Source organism: Temnothorax nylanderi, unplaced genomic scaffold, assembly GCF_030848795.1.
Source record: "Temnothorax nylanderi isolate EJ_2023f unplaced genomic scaffold, tnyl_v1.0 TNYL_tig0118_pilon, whole genome shotgun sequence".
NCBI classification, from domain to species: Eukaryota; Metazoa; Arthropoda; class Insecta; order Hymenoptera; family Formicidae; genus Temnothorax; species Temnothorax nylanderi.
The window spans coordinates 366,092-381,126 of record NW_027249180.1 but is presented as its reverse complement, the minus strand read 5'-3'; the positions used below and the strand labels follow the sequence as shown (position 1 = coordinate 381,126).

General features: G+C 36.5%; 1 protein-coding gene and 2 non-coding genes across 4 annotated transcripts in view; 1 reads left to right on the top strand and 2 right to left on the bottom strand.

The window, feature by feature from the left end:
• LOC139776376 (uncharacterized) overlaps positions 1-15,035 on the top strand; it is a 205,741-nt gene that overhangs the window by 36,040 nt on the left and 154,666 nt on the right. The window lies entirely within an intron of this gene.
• Trnav-aac (transfer RNA valine (anticodon AAC)) lies at positions 1,308-1,380 on the bottom strand. The gene has a single exon. It is a non-coding gene; the product is annotated as a tRNA-Val (tRNA).
• On the bottom strand, positions 1,865-1,937 carry Trnav-aac (transfer RNA valine (anticodon AAC)). The gene has a single exon. It is a non-coding gene; the product is annotated as a tRNA-Val (tRNA).

Genomic DNA, 15,035 nt, shown 5'->3' with positions numbered 1-15,035 from the left:
AATCTGGCGTTCTTCTGGGTCAATCCTTTGGAGTCGAGGACTTTGTGATTGCGCTACGTATACACTACGCGGAATATGCATATATACATATCTTCCATAAGAGATCTATGCAAAACCCTTTATTTCACAAATGGCGCAAGTAAATTTTATAAATCCTATTAAAATATTATTAATTATTATTCGTATTTTACATAAAAATGTTGCACATAAATAATTGAAATTACCTTATCTGATATTGATTAATTGCCTAATTAATTTCTACAAATTTCACAACAATTCCTTTGAAAATTTGATAGAAAGCGATTTCATAGGAAAGAAGAGAGAAAGGGAAAAAAATATAATTCTTTTTCACGCAACTGACTTAATTGTAAAATTTATAATATCGAGAGAAAGAGAGAGAGGGGGGGGATTTCTCGGACGTAATCCGAAAAATGAGAGAACCAAATTCGATTGGACCAGTTTTTCGAAGTGAAAGGGGTGCCTGAACCGTGACGCGTTGCGTAGATTTACTAATGGCGCCGATAGTTCGCATTAAACTTTCACAAAGCGCGACCCACTGACTCCCGCATACTCGATTCGCGGGTTAACACGATCGTTACACGAGTGTCATGCATAATGCATGTACTTTCGTGCACTCTAATCGGCAGTTTACCGTTAATCGACTGCCATTGTTTCTGTTGAGACGCGGCTTTGCCCCTCACGCTATTGTTCGATAATTTCATCTCCTCGAGTGCTCTCTCGAGAGTAATACGCACACTCAGACGGAATATCGCACTGTCTTTGACGATTATTGATTGCCATGAGTGTCAAAGTGGAAACAGTAATCTTAATTCCTTCAAATTATTGTAAATTTATTTATTTATAATCTTATAAATATACTGGAAATTATTATAAAAGAATTTCCAATATATTTAATAAAAAGTATTCCGTTGAAAAAAATATACAGATGATAAATAAATTTACAACAATTTTAAGGAATTAAGATTATTGTTAAGAGACTACTGTTAAGAGAATTTAGAGTTTAGTAAAAATTTATATGAAGCGATTCAATGGAAATAAATCAAAATGTATTTTTCTGTTAAGAAAAAAAAATTGTATACATATGTCAAATTTTAAATACTTTATTGCATTAAACCACTCTGAATTGTATCATTATGCTCTTCCATTACAACTTTGTTGATTATATTTAGACCAGTATGCTGATCATTACACGATCACGAGTTACATCGTCCTCTTTTTTTCGTATTGACAACGGATAAATACAATATGCATCGCATTTTTATACCCTCAAATTTTGGCAAAAAATATGTTTCCGCCCGGGATCGAACCGGGGACCTTCCGCGTGTTAGGCGGATGTGATAACCACTACACCACGGAAACATATATTCTACATACATATTACTACGTGAGCTACTACGTGAACGGCATCGATTATGCTAATTACAGCCACAGATGTAATTAGTAACTTATGTATCGGCCCGCGCGCACCATGCTGCACAGAGCATTATAAATTATGTCTGCTCTATGCAGCTATTTCGTAAATCCTCATTTTACATAATGTTCAGCAATTAAGACAGTGTCTGCGAAAGGAACTTTCACGGGAACTTTGGCAGGAAGCCAGTTTTGAGAAAAATGTATTCGGGGCTCCTACCTTAATTTGTAAAATGGTAATAATGGCAGCTGCTACTTCATTAACTGTTAATGAAGATACGTTGTCTGAAAATACTATACGCGAGTTAAAAAACAAAAATTTTTTAAATAATTTTATTTCTATCTCTACCATATTTTGCTAACAGTTTTCTCTGATATAATTCATTGCTTAATTTTATTTGTTTTAGATTAATTTCCAATATCAAAAGAAAAATGTTTCCGCCCGGGATCGAACCGGGGACCTTCCGCGTGTTAGGCGGATGTGATAACCACTACACCACAGAAACTTGTTGAGAGTATTTTCACTCAATTTCAAAGTGGTGGCCAGCAATACGATTGTCTAAATTGTCTAAAGTATATCTACGTCATGATATTTGCTTAAATATTAATTAGATCAATTAGAACTCTGTAAAAGATTTAATATAATGTAATGTAATATAACATGTATAATAAATTACAACGTATTGTATTACGTTATTTCAGAAATTTTTATGAAACATATAGTTGCCACTTAAACATTATCCTATAATTTTTTAGTATTTTATTTTTCTTTAGAGTAAAAATATAAATTATGTGCATAATTTTTATTCATCGACTTTAGTATACTTGGCCTGATAAAAATTTTTATCACCGGACATTACCAAAAATGTTCGTTGAAACACTAGTTATCACAGCATAACATTACGTAATGTAGATATATGTAATCTTAAACGCATACATATGAATAATCCGTTATTACGAAGTATTATCTTGTAAAAAATTATTATGCTAAATAAGTCCGAATTTAAGTCATTTTATAACAAAAAAATATTATTTTTCATGGTTAAATGGTCACGACGCTATGGAAATTACACTATGGAAATTTATTAACAAAGTCATTTATTGTGTTTTGTTGATAATCAGAATCTCTTTTCTACTTTCCCGGATATTATATACTATCAAATAATCTTATTTTCAGGAACGATGCAAGAATATTTTCAAAACCGACTCAGTTTGTTAAACTTGCAACTGCCATGTTACTTTCAATAATTTTTATTGCAAATTACTAAAATTAGTCACCAATAATACAGATGTTAAAGTCCAATTAGAGAGAGGGTTTTTATCGCAAAACATTTCTGTTGAATAATTAATCTGAGGGAAAGTGGTTTTTCCTTTCGCACGGAAAAGCTGATTTCCCGGATAAGGGTTAATCCCCAAAAGCAACTCGCATAATCTTTCTCTCTTATCGGGTGTCGCGTATCCGAGTGCCTTTTAGTAAGCCCTTCGTTACTGAAAGTACGCATGAGAGAAAGCACGCGTCCCTCGAGGGCCGAGCTTTAAATATTCACGATTTAATCTAAACTTCCATCTTATCGGGGCAATCCTGCTGTCGTGGATTGGCTGTCGCCGCGGCGCGGCGGACGAATTCTCCCGCGAGCATGCGAGTTCCGTCTCGAGAGTGCAACGATGACGTCGTGCAAATGATGCGAATGAGGAACGCTCTTCAAACCATAGCCTCCGAAGAGAGAGATAGAGAGACGAGATTATATCGTAATATTTTATGGCGTAACCACAGCCCGATGTCAAATCATTGTCCACGTCGGAAATCATTCGCAACATCATCTGCAACATCATCTGCAACATCTTGCCTTGCTCTGTTAACCTGAGATATGAGAGATATTATCAGTATCTGTATATTTTTTAACCATTCTATTACTTCCCGCATACTTGTAATCATTAGCACATGCATTTGTAAAACACTGTAAACAAAGTCTGCTCTAAAATAGATGGACTATCTTAAACTTCTATTGGAAATCCAAAGGTCGAGGGCCTATATTTCCTATTAATGCATAAATCTGATCCTGCAAATCGGAATTCCTCAATGCAATAATATCATTAAAAATTGCCTAAACGTATATTTTAATAAATATCTTCGCGTAGTGTTTGTCCAGAGTATATTATAGTTGTGCGAAGAACTTTCTTTCTCATCTTTCTCATGACGACGACGAAAAAGACGAGTCGTTTACCCGGCTGTAAAACAGATTCGTATTAGGAAACCGTAGAAAAGCCGTCGGTGATGCGGTTGCGGGGAAAATTGCACAATACCATCGTCGAGAAAGGAAACAGCGGAAATTTACGGTTCTCTCTGGCGCACGAGAAATGCTTTTACAATAATTATTACCTTCGACGTAAAGGAGCGAGGATGAGAAATTTCGGAAAACAATGATGCAAGCGCTACAAAGATGCAGGAAAAAAGCGGAGTAATAGGTGACGGGGCGATTTATTATCTGAAAACAAAAAATATTAGTTGCTCCTTCGTTCGCGCGCGAGCTGACTCAAAAAGCTCTCGTCACGTTACTTACGATTCTCGTGTAATATTAATGAGCTTTACGGCTACTTTTTACCTGTTGTGGTAAAAGTACGTCGTTGTAAATGCATTATGCAGTAAAATAATGTTTACGTATTATTTTACATTTACGTTATTTTATTGCACATAAAATTTCATTCCAGATCGAAAAATCTCTTACTGTTTTCACAACGTAGATTTACGTATTTAACTTTATAATAGTATATGATAAGTTGACATAATATTTTAGGGAAATACTTTAATGTATTTTTAACAGATTTGATATAATATTTTTCGTACGCCCCCCCCCCCCTCCACTTCGTAGCAGCAATAATTCAACATCACCAAAAAACATTGTTATCGTCGCCAATATAAGTTATCTTGCGATATTGGCACAGCCTGTATGCTATTATAATCGATTTGCTGTCGCCGCGCGAAGAGTTCAGAGAAAATTCGCTGACGCATCTTATAAATGAAGGGTTTCTGAGCAACAACACGCCAAGCCACGCGTGGCAAATTTTACAAATGATGCGTTCGAAGAACGCCGTAAATCATTAAGAGAGATTTAATAATAATCCCCATTTGTTTAAAGAGTGACAAAGTTTCTTATGCAAACCTATGTTGTACCTACATATATGTATATGCTACGATCAGGGATATATTGCCAGGAAAAATTATAAAGCTACGTCGCGAACGAATATTTCCACTCCTCTTTTTACTCCACCATTGTATGTGTGTGAGGGTAATTACGAAAGAACGCGGTCGTCGAGGTGCTTAATTGAAATACCGGCGTTGTAGGACGAAAGATTGATCGAGAAAGATGGCGAGACAATTACCAAGATCGGACTAGATTGATGATATTTCAACGTCGAAAGTGCAAAGCGTGCGGCGAAACGTGCGAAGAACGCGCAAGAAGTGAAAACGGAGCGCGAAGAGTTGCTGTATTGTCGTCCGCCAATCGAACGTTTCGCTAATCGTAGGCAAAACGATTCCATTAATATTCAATAGCCTGAGACATCTCACTAACGTATTGATAAAATATTTCGCGGCGTATCACTTTTATGTTTCGCGATCGGAAAAAATTTTCGATACACTTTTTACGTAATATTAATGGAAAGTCCATTAGAGCGCGCACACATTTACGTAATCGGATACGGTGAAATAATAACAGCAAGGCTTTTGTACATCCGCCAGGATATATCTCAGAAAGATTTATTAATGTATTTGGAGGATAATGAATAATCCCGCGAAAGTTTTTATATCATTTCACAGTTTTATGACGATCGATCGTGTATATATTAATGAGTTCTTTGCCATGACGTAAAATAAAAATGTATCTTTATATTGCACATTTCTTCCACATAATTAACATACACGCGACCATGTTTATCATCCGGCATGAATCTGGGATTTATCAAAACGCCATTACAATCGATATCTTTTTCTCGTTTTCGCACGAATTCTCGTTTCGAAAGCAACTTAGAACGGTCGGCTGTTTTTCAGACGGATTTTTTGCTTTCGAAGAAGACCGCTCCTTCGTGAAGAGCTTCTCCACTTGATATCGATTACCAACGACGTTCTCTTGCACCTTTTTTCGTTGTCGTTTCTTTCTTATGCCGTCTACTGTTTAACTTCCGCCCTCGCCTCCACAACCGTTCTATATATGAAGCTCCTATATTCTCACAAATAGCGATAAATCTTGCAATCAAACGACCCTTATCTATTTTATTCATGGTAAATCATAGCGAGTTACTTTTCCGCTAATCAATATAAATTCCGTCTCTGAATTCTTAATAAAATTAACTTAGATATTTATAATTCAGGTATTTAGAATTTATTCATGATATTAATGAAGATTTGACATTATATATCGACGAGAGAAATAGTTTATACGTCACATACGAACGAATATCGAGCACTGATTGATGTCACTGGGCAAAAAGAAGCCTTAGGATGCAGAGAAACGAAAATGGGACGGCAGGCAAAAGAGTGGAAAGGATTGGGAAAGGGAGGAAGGGAGGGAGGGAAAGAGAGAGAGAGAGAGAGAGAGAGAGAGAGAGAGAGAGAGAGAGAGAGAGAGAGGGATTGCAGTCGCGCTCGGCTGCATACGTCAGATGCATGTACATCGATTGCCATCAATCGATCCTCCGTGCATGAGACCAGGATCTCGCAGCGGGATTTCTACACCGTCGACTGGCTGCACATCCCTCAGGAAATACGCCAGCTTGAACTCCAGCCGACCGAGACGAAGCCACGCAGATGCATCCGCGAAATGACGCCGCGCAATTAACGATTCGCTACATTCCGTAACTGCAAGTTTTTGCATGGCTTCGCGAATCTATAATCTTGACATTTCTAACTCTTTTGAATTATCGTGCACTCCGCTAGTTTTATAATAATAAAGTTATAATCAGTGTCACTATAAAACGCTCTTATCACTTAATGTTAATAGAAATTAATAGGAGACACCCAATTTATAAAAATAAAAAGAAATGAAAAAAATATTATTACAAAGAAACTCAGAATTCTTTAAAACAATGTCTGATTGAGGACGAAAAATTCATATGTAACTGTGAAAAGATCCCTATTGATTCTCCTTTTAATTCGCGCCTATCTTACTATATAACAAGTTTCATTTTCTTCTTCTTAAACTTTTATTTTTAGTCGTTATTTATCCATTCGGCGTATCGAAAAGCACGATCGAAAGCTAAGCACACGGAATCGCAAATTGTTTGCTATCTACCAGGAGATTCTCCAGGCGCGTATCCACGCGCGGTCGATGAAACGCGCGCGAGAAAGGAGTACCCAGGACATGTATCCGAGTCAGTCTTCGATACGGAGCCGCCCGGTAGTGCATCAGAGCGGACATGGGCAAGCCCGATAGACGCCGGGCTGTGTTTGCACGAACACGCTATTTGCTCCGCGATCTCGTTTCCCGATGCCATTGCACGGCGGGACCACTGCCTACAGGAAGCTTCAAAGGGAGCACATACGTCGGGACCCAGACTCCGTTAAACGTCTCCGCTCTGCGCAAATATGAATCCCGGAGTCTATCGAGCTTGTGCCCAAGTTTCGCGAAGATACGTGGCAACTAGACGACTTGCTACGAGATACGAGTACGTGTCGTCGAATACGCACGGAGTTACGAATTGCATGCAGATAAAGACAAGAATGGATAAACTTGGAAGGCAAGAAAGGATTATTCATCTCGTAAAATAAATTAATAATTTTATTAGAATGTTAAAGCGTTCGCGTTTCAATTTCTCTTTATCTCACTACTTTTATCTTACTTATTTTATCGTTACTTTAGAGCAGCATATACGTTCTATCTTTACAAAATGCATTATTTCGAAAAATGATTAACTTTTATTTATTCCTTTTATACTTTGCTTTTAATATTCGCAAAGAAAAAACTACAAAGTTGTTAAAGGATCGCTCTTGAAGCTAAAATCTGATGTTAAAATCTCAAGCGTAGCTGCCGACAGGTTAAAAGGTGCTTTAAATTAATTTTCTCAATAGCCGTAAAAAGGACGTACGGTGATGCGGAATTGTTTGAAGGTCCGGATAAAATTAATCGGCCGAGTTATAGGATAATTACGAAACATGTTTGTCGTAAACGAAATTAAGACAGGTATAACGCCGCCGATTTGCCGCGTAGTACACAATTTAATAGATAGCTATCTTCATTTTAAGCGTTCCAGCATCCGACACAAATAAAAGAGAGAAAGAGAAAGTTTGTAGGATAGTGTTGTATGTGTTTTAGAGAGGAAAATGCTTGAATTGGCTCTGGGAAAACAACGTATCGTGTTCTCTCGCTACTGACATCATGTTGTTATGTTACACAAGGAGAATACTCATGCGCGCAACATGCTGTTGCACAACGAGTGCATAATTCATGATGATACGTTGCATTAATTCATCCGTCATATGATACGTTCGTGATGCTGGCACATCGAACTATTTCCGAAAAATTTTCGCGATATGTATATATGAAATATAATATTATTAAAATATTTTTAAAAATGATAGTGTAATCAGACAATCACTTTATATTAAAGAAGACTATATTCGCCACTGATAACATTGTAAAAGATGCATAACACTTAAAATAATGTTCGCGAGATATAACACAAATATATTAGTAATTTTTATATATTTTTAGAATATAATAAAATAAAATATTATATTAAACAAAATTCTTTTTTCTCAAGATTTTCCTTCTTTCTCAAAAGTTACTTTTTCATATTTTTATTTTTAAATACGCCGGTAATTACCTATTTATTTTACACATTCTCGTATTTCACGTATTTTATTTAATCAGCGACTTGACGTTGTCGAAATTTCATCATTATTTAATTCGCGGCAAATTCAAATCCACCGAGTCTGACTATGAGAACTGTTCTACAAACCAAATGCGGTACAATAATGAGAAAATAAAATGCAGCCTTTTTGTCGGAGCGCGGCTAATGGCCATTTGTGATTACCAGAGCATAACGAGAGCATTTACATTTTACTTACGGTCAGCATGGAGAAAGGAAGTAAAAACGTAACAAAACGAGAGAACCTTCGTTACAAGTATAGTAACCGGACAATTATGGTATTAACGAATGCTTCATTACAACGATCAAAGCTTCGACTTTAATGAAGGGTCACGAGCGTATCGATTACACCCACAGAATTTTCTTCGAGGATTGTAAATCTCGTTGGCAATGTTATCGATTCTTTTAAAATTATCTTTATTTGAGTACAATCTCGTTTTGCATTAAATTATATCGTCTGTTATCTCAAAACTCATCCTCGATCGAAGTCCCAAGATAGAAGATTTCAGATTTCGCTGTTGAGCAAACACTCAGCATGATCGATGCGACCGTTATAGTTTCTAATACTCACGCTCATTAATTTTCGTGTAGACGTTTCGGATACACTCTGTATAATCAAGATAATGAATTATCGAGGAAAATTTGTTCTCCATTCCAACAATCTATCACCGTACTTTAAGAGTGTAAAGTTCGGGATGGTCCGGCGGATCGGTTTATACTACTTTGTCTGCGAGTGACTGAGCGTAACTACTTGCTTCTCGTACAAACGTACACACACATGCATACACAGCACATCGAAGCAGAAGTACGCGGTGGCACAACGAGTAAAAGTTTCAAGACTCGCCATTTTCCGTTTCTACGTCGCCACGGTCCAGGTGGAGTTCCAGGTTCCGGGCACGAGTAAATAAATGAATACTGTCGCCGTTCGTCTTCGTCTTTCGAAGACGAACAGGCTTCCATTCTTTCTCCTTGCAAACAAAGTATTTCTGATTTCTTTTGAGACTTTCTCAAAACGTTTTATATTTTACATATTATCACGTCGTAAAATGTATTATAAACTTTGACAAACGTGGTGCATAAACATATTAAAAAAATAAGAACGTAATTGAAGAATATTTTAATATTATATTACATCTCTTGGAAGTCTTTCTCCGGGTAAAATTGAAACAATATGAAATTTTTAGCGGAATATTTTGCAGCATGTCAAAGCTGCTCTCCTTGGATCGATATTTCTGACGCCTATATATGTATGAGTCTGGAAAGTGTTTGTCGTGAATGCCACATTTACGTCACGCAACACAGTTAAATTCTGCGAAATTCAGATCTTGATTGATCTTGATATCAAGAGCACACATTGGGTTAACGAAAAAAAAGCAAAGTTAGCACGGAATTTATGCTAAAAAGATTGTGTCGGGATAAAAACGTCCTTCTGATGCCCTCTTTCCGATTCAAAAGGGTTAAGGAGTAGAAAGAAAGATAGGGAAATAAAGAAAAGAGATAGAAAGATCGGCCCAGGCAGAGTGACCCAGTCGAGAGTATATAATTAAGAAAGTTGCCGGCGCACGAATCGTCCGTTATTAAAGCCACGGTGTTCCTCAAATCGAAATTTATATCTAGGTCATCGTTCGGACGCGCGCCCGAAGGAAGGCGAATTTATCATCGGAATTACGCGGGAAATTTTAATTAACTCATTCTGTGTTCCAGTTTCCTCTATTCCTGGAGATTCCTTTCGAATTCACAAGAGTGAGAATCGCTTTTAACTAAGAGTTTGAGAAATGACCATATCTTTTATAGAATATAGAAATAAAACAGCAAAGTTTCTTTTAGAGATTTCACTTCAATGAAACAAATGTTAATAAAAAAAATTATATATACATACATATATATACAACTTGAAACATAATTATATTAACATATAATTAATATATTAATCATTAATCAATAATATAAGTAATATATAATATTCTGTTGTTTTATTTCTATAGAATAAGACAAACTCTTATATACATATATTATGAGATCATAAACTCCATAAATTTTAAAATTCACTTTAGATACGATTTTGTGTTCAAAAGAATTCGTGAATTATAAATGTAATCCGCTTTTGCCTCGAATCTTTCGATTTTGTCATGAACAAAGTAGGGTTCTATACGAATGTTATTTTTATTTTCAATATTTCTGCTTCAATATTTATTTCGAAATTTAATCTCGATCTTCCGGAAATAAGACACAAGACCACCGCTTGAGAAGAGAAGTGGCTATGGAACACGCGGCTTTTCACGATCAATTCCGAAGCTTCCGATGAAAACCTCGTGGATGAGACTCTCGTTACATAAGCGAGTTATCGGCTCTCGCTAACTGAGTTAAGAATGTCCTTCCTCTGGGCGTTACGCAGCCGTAATCGCGCCAACGAATCCTGGCACCAACCCGTTAACGAAGGATCATCCACGGAACGCGCAGATACTGCCCGACGAGATTCGAAATCCATGAACCTCGCACTTTCCTGAGCCCCCCCCCCCTCTCACCCCCATTTCTCTCTCGCCACACCAGCAGGCCGTTATTTTAGAATTAAAGCCGCTATTCCCTCGCCCACCTCGTCAACGATAGATAATAATTAGGTGAGAAACTCCGTTATAATTTGCATTCGGTCGCTGCAAATTTGTGTACTGCATCCGAAACACCTGAATTTGCGGTAGAGGGGTGCGCAAAGGAACAATTCTATCCCTCCGTCATAGTTCTGCATAGTTTTTAAGAATCCTTTCGCGTAAAATTGTTATAAAAAGTGCAGTGTAGAACTCTTTCGGAGTCTTTATCGGAGTCACATCTTTAAAAAAATATTATCATATTGTTTAGCTGGTGTATAAACTATGTATATACATTAAAAATATATTACACAGAAAGAATTAGATATACTTTCAAGGCTTTGACAGATATTTTCTTCAAAATTGTTTAGAAGTTTGCGGATTACCACCGTGTCTTGATACATCATTAATGCACTAATTGGCATTAATGTGGTATCAAGATAAGGTAGTAATCCGCAAACCTCTAAACAATTTTGAAGAAAATATCTATCACAAAGCCTCAAAAGTATATCTCATTCTTTTTGTGTAATATATTTTTAATATATTATATATTACATATATATATATGTATACATTTAATTGATACACCAGCCAAACAACGATTGATCTCTACATAATTTTAAAGAATTTCAGATACTTTTAATATCACTTTTAAACTCAAAATATTACTAACAAGATATAATATTTACATATGATATCTATTCGCGTAAGTAAATTGTTCCATACAAGTTTATTATATATATGTTTATAATGACGTGACCGTTTTTCCATGTGAGACTATTTTCATTCAAAATATCTTTCATATTTCTACATGTCAGAGGCTATCAAATACATTTACGCACCGTTAACTCTTTTGATATTACTCATTTTATCATTTATTCGGCATGTTGGATTTACCGTTTGGCACCTATCGCTTTTAAAATACAAGATTTATCGTCTTTACAATCCTTGCGCTTATATCAATACGTTTCATTTAACGAATAATAATGATGCGACAAATAATGGTATAAACGTCAGGATCACCTGCGAGCGTAATATTGTCGTATTTTTCTTTTTCGTTATTAGCGTCCGAAACGTTATCGCGCATATATTTCGAAACATACAGCGTGAGCTAGTTGCAACGCGCCGATGTTATATTTTATTTTATATATCCGTTTTTTTTTTTTTTTTTTTTTCAAATTTCCACGTAGCCCATCTATATGGATGCCAGACGCAGACTCGCCGGTATAATTCCCGACACGCGCCGAGCATTCGTTGTCATTTATCTCTGACACCATGCACAATACGTGTAATCCTCTTTACGCTTCCACCCTATTCCCTTTAATGCCGCGGCTATTTGACATAAGCTGATATATCTCTCCTTACAAGTCCCCAAGAAAATATTACTTATGCAACGATCTGGCACCGCTATAGGTATGATAAAAATGTATTCCACGAAATAGAGGGTGCGCTACCTTATTTCGGGCACTCTGAAATAAGCACTTTATTTTACATTACGATGATTGCTTTATTTTCATTATTTTATAATAATGCGACATAAATATGGTTCTTTTTTCTCAGCATTCCCTACAAAAATTCGACATTTCGTAAAATTTAAGATATTATGTATTATAATATATAATACATAATATATAGGTATATGTATAAATTATATGTAATATATTTGCTAATAGTATTTTCTTATTTCCCAATTCCCCATACTCATTGTCAGAAAGAGATTATTACTTTTTGTGTCCTATCTTTCAGGAAAAAGTTATTAAGAAGTAACGACAGGAATTGATTAGTGAGTTCCTCATGGGGAATATACATTGTAATTTACTTTTCCCTCGTGTCGGGCGATTCATCCGGATAGATCGGTATAGGTGCAAAATGCGCCTTAACGACGAGAAGTCCGGCGGCTCGCGTCTTCATTCACTAGCGACCCACTTCCTGCGCCTTAATATCCCTCGCGGGTCGTTACTCCAGGATTAAGTGGCCAGTGTTTCCTGTCGCGGGATTCGCCGGCTCACCCCCGGAAGGGTGGCGCGAGCGGAGGCGAGCTTATATGCCGGCAGTTGCACGAGTGCAAAGTTTGTTATTGACACGGTAAAAGCGGACCGTGCCGGGCATTATGCAGATCAGGAAATTCGTATTCCGCGTACGGGGGGGGGGGGCGAGGCTGGGGACGAAGCGAAAGACTGTTAGGTGCGAGGGGCGGCGGGGGAGTTAGTTGTTGCGGCGACCACCCTTGCTTGGTGACTTCGGCCTTGCGCGTTTAGCTGCGAAACTATGTGTACGCGCGTGTATGAAGTGACCTACTCAACCACTCCTTTCATATCCACTTACGTAAAAAGGGACTAAAGAGGTTAGAAAAGCGGTTCTAATGTCTCGAGCATGCTTAGAAATTATATAAGAAGGTAGCAATTCCTATACTGTTTTCAGCCGACTTGACGCGCTGCATCTCTCGATTAATTCATGAGCAAATTGTTGAAAGATAATGATCGTGCAAGTGGATAAGGAAGCTTTTGGTCAGACGCGTCCAAGGAGCAAAGTAGATAACGGTAAGATTATAGGGGAAACACGATTTCCTGTATAGAAATCCTTAATAAGAAAAAAATAACGATTTAATATTAAAACGCAGAAGTAGATAATTTTTCCACTAACACAATTCCTATAACATATTAATAAAAAAAATGTAAAAGTATTTTTAATATTTTAATTGCATTTTCAATAACATATAAAAACAATTTGCCAGAACAGTGTTAATTAAAAACAGAGATTCTGTGACATTAAATTACATTCGGTATAAAACAATGCAAAAGCGCTTAAAACTGTGAGAAAAATGCGAGTTTTCCAACATTAATTCTATAAAAAATATTAATTTCGGGGATATTTCTAATTGTATTATATGAATGTACAAACGGCATGAAATATAATATTCACTGACGTTTATCGCAATCCACGAAAAAGTTGCGCAAATAAAATGTTCGTCATAAAAACATAGAATTCGTTTATAGAAAGATTAATATTAGTTAACTAAAATTTCCATTTTTACAAAAAAAAATGTATTATTTTTAAAATATATTTTTGATTATGAAAGCACGACGAAAAATAATGTTTAGTCGCAACGGAAACATCGTTGCGACAACGCTCACCAAGGTATAAAAAAAACTACGCGCGAATAAAAATTCCATCGTAAAAACGCGAGTTTATAAGAAAACGTCTTAACTGTCTGACATTCGTGAGATGGATAGTTCTCATACAGTTTACTGCCTTACAAGCTTTATGCAATTATCGCTGTTTCGTTCATTTTTGCCAAAATAAAAATAAATTTTTTCTACACGGAATCGAAAAGAAATACATCAGATCTTGCGTTATTTTTTAGAAATATATTATCGTCTCTAAATATATGATTACAAAATAATTATGAAATAATTCAATTACAGATATTTGAATATTGAAATATGAATTTTCTCATATTTCTCTCTTTGGATGGTAACTAAGAAATTATTGTACAACATTAAAAATATTAATTGATTCTCAATAAAATATTGATATAACATACAGCCATACTTTATTATTTCAAATATTTGATAAAATGGATAACCTGATCTCGTTAATTTTATGGAAATCAAAGAAAGACTTGCGAGATTCTTCTAGCTGTTACTTCTCAAACTTTCTTAATTGGCGAATCTCAATGTCGCGCACGAAGAAATTGATACGACTGCATGAAACAAGGTTACGTCCTTTCGCGGAATGACCACGGTTGCACTCGTATGCATATGTAGCAGTAGGACAACACGGGTAATTCACGGCGCAACCCGCATCTCGCCGCCACTATCTCGCCTACGTATGTACGTATAAACCAGCTCGCCGCTGATGCAACGGTGCAACGCGCTCGTGCCACCGTTATTTCCTCGTTACGCGTTACTCTGCTCGCGATTCTTGTTTTTCCAGGCAGCAGACGCGAGCGCGCCTTGAATTCCAAACGGTCGGCCCGGCAAACATTTTCGAAGGAATTTTGGAATTTCGCAAAATGGGGGCATAACCGCCTCTACATTTCGGTGATCTTCGGTTTTTTGCGATAACTTTCCGTCGTCTTTCTCCAAACTATAAGACAGATTTGTCTGTCGAACGTTTTGCTTTGCAAATGAAATATTCATCGTTTTTAACGAGTTA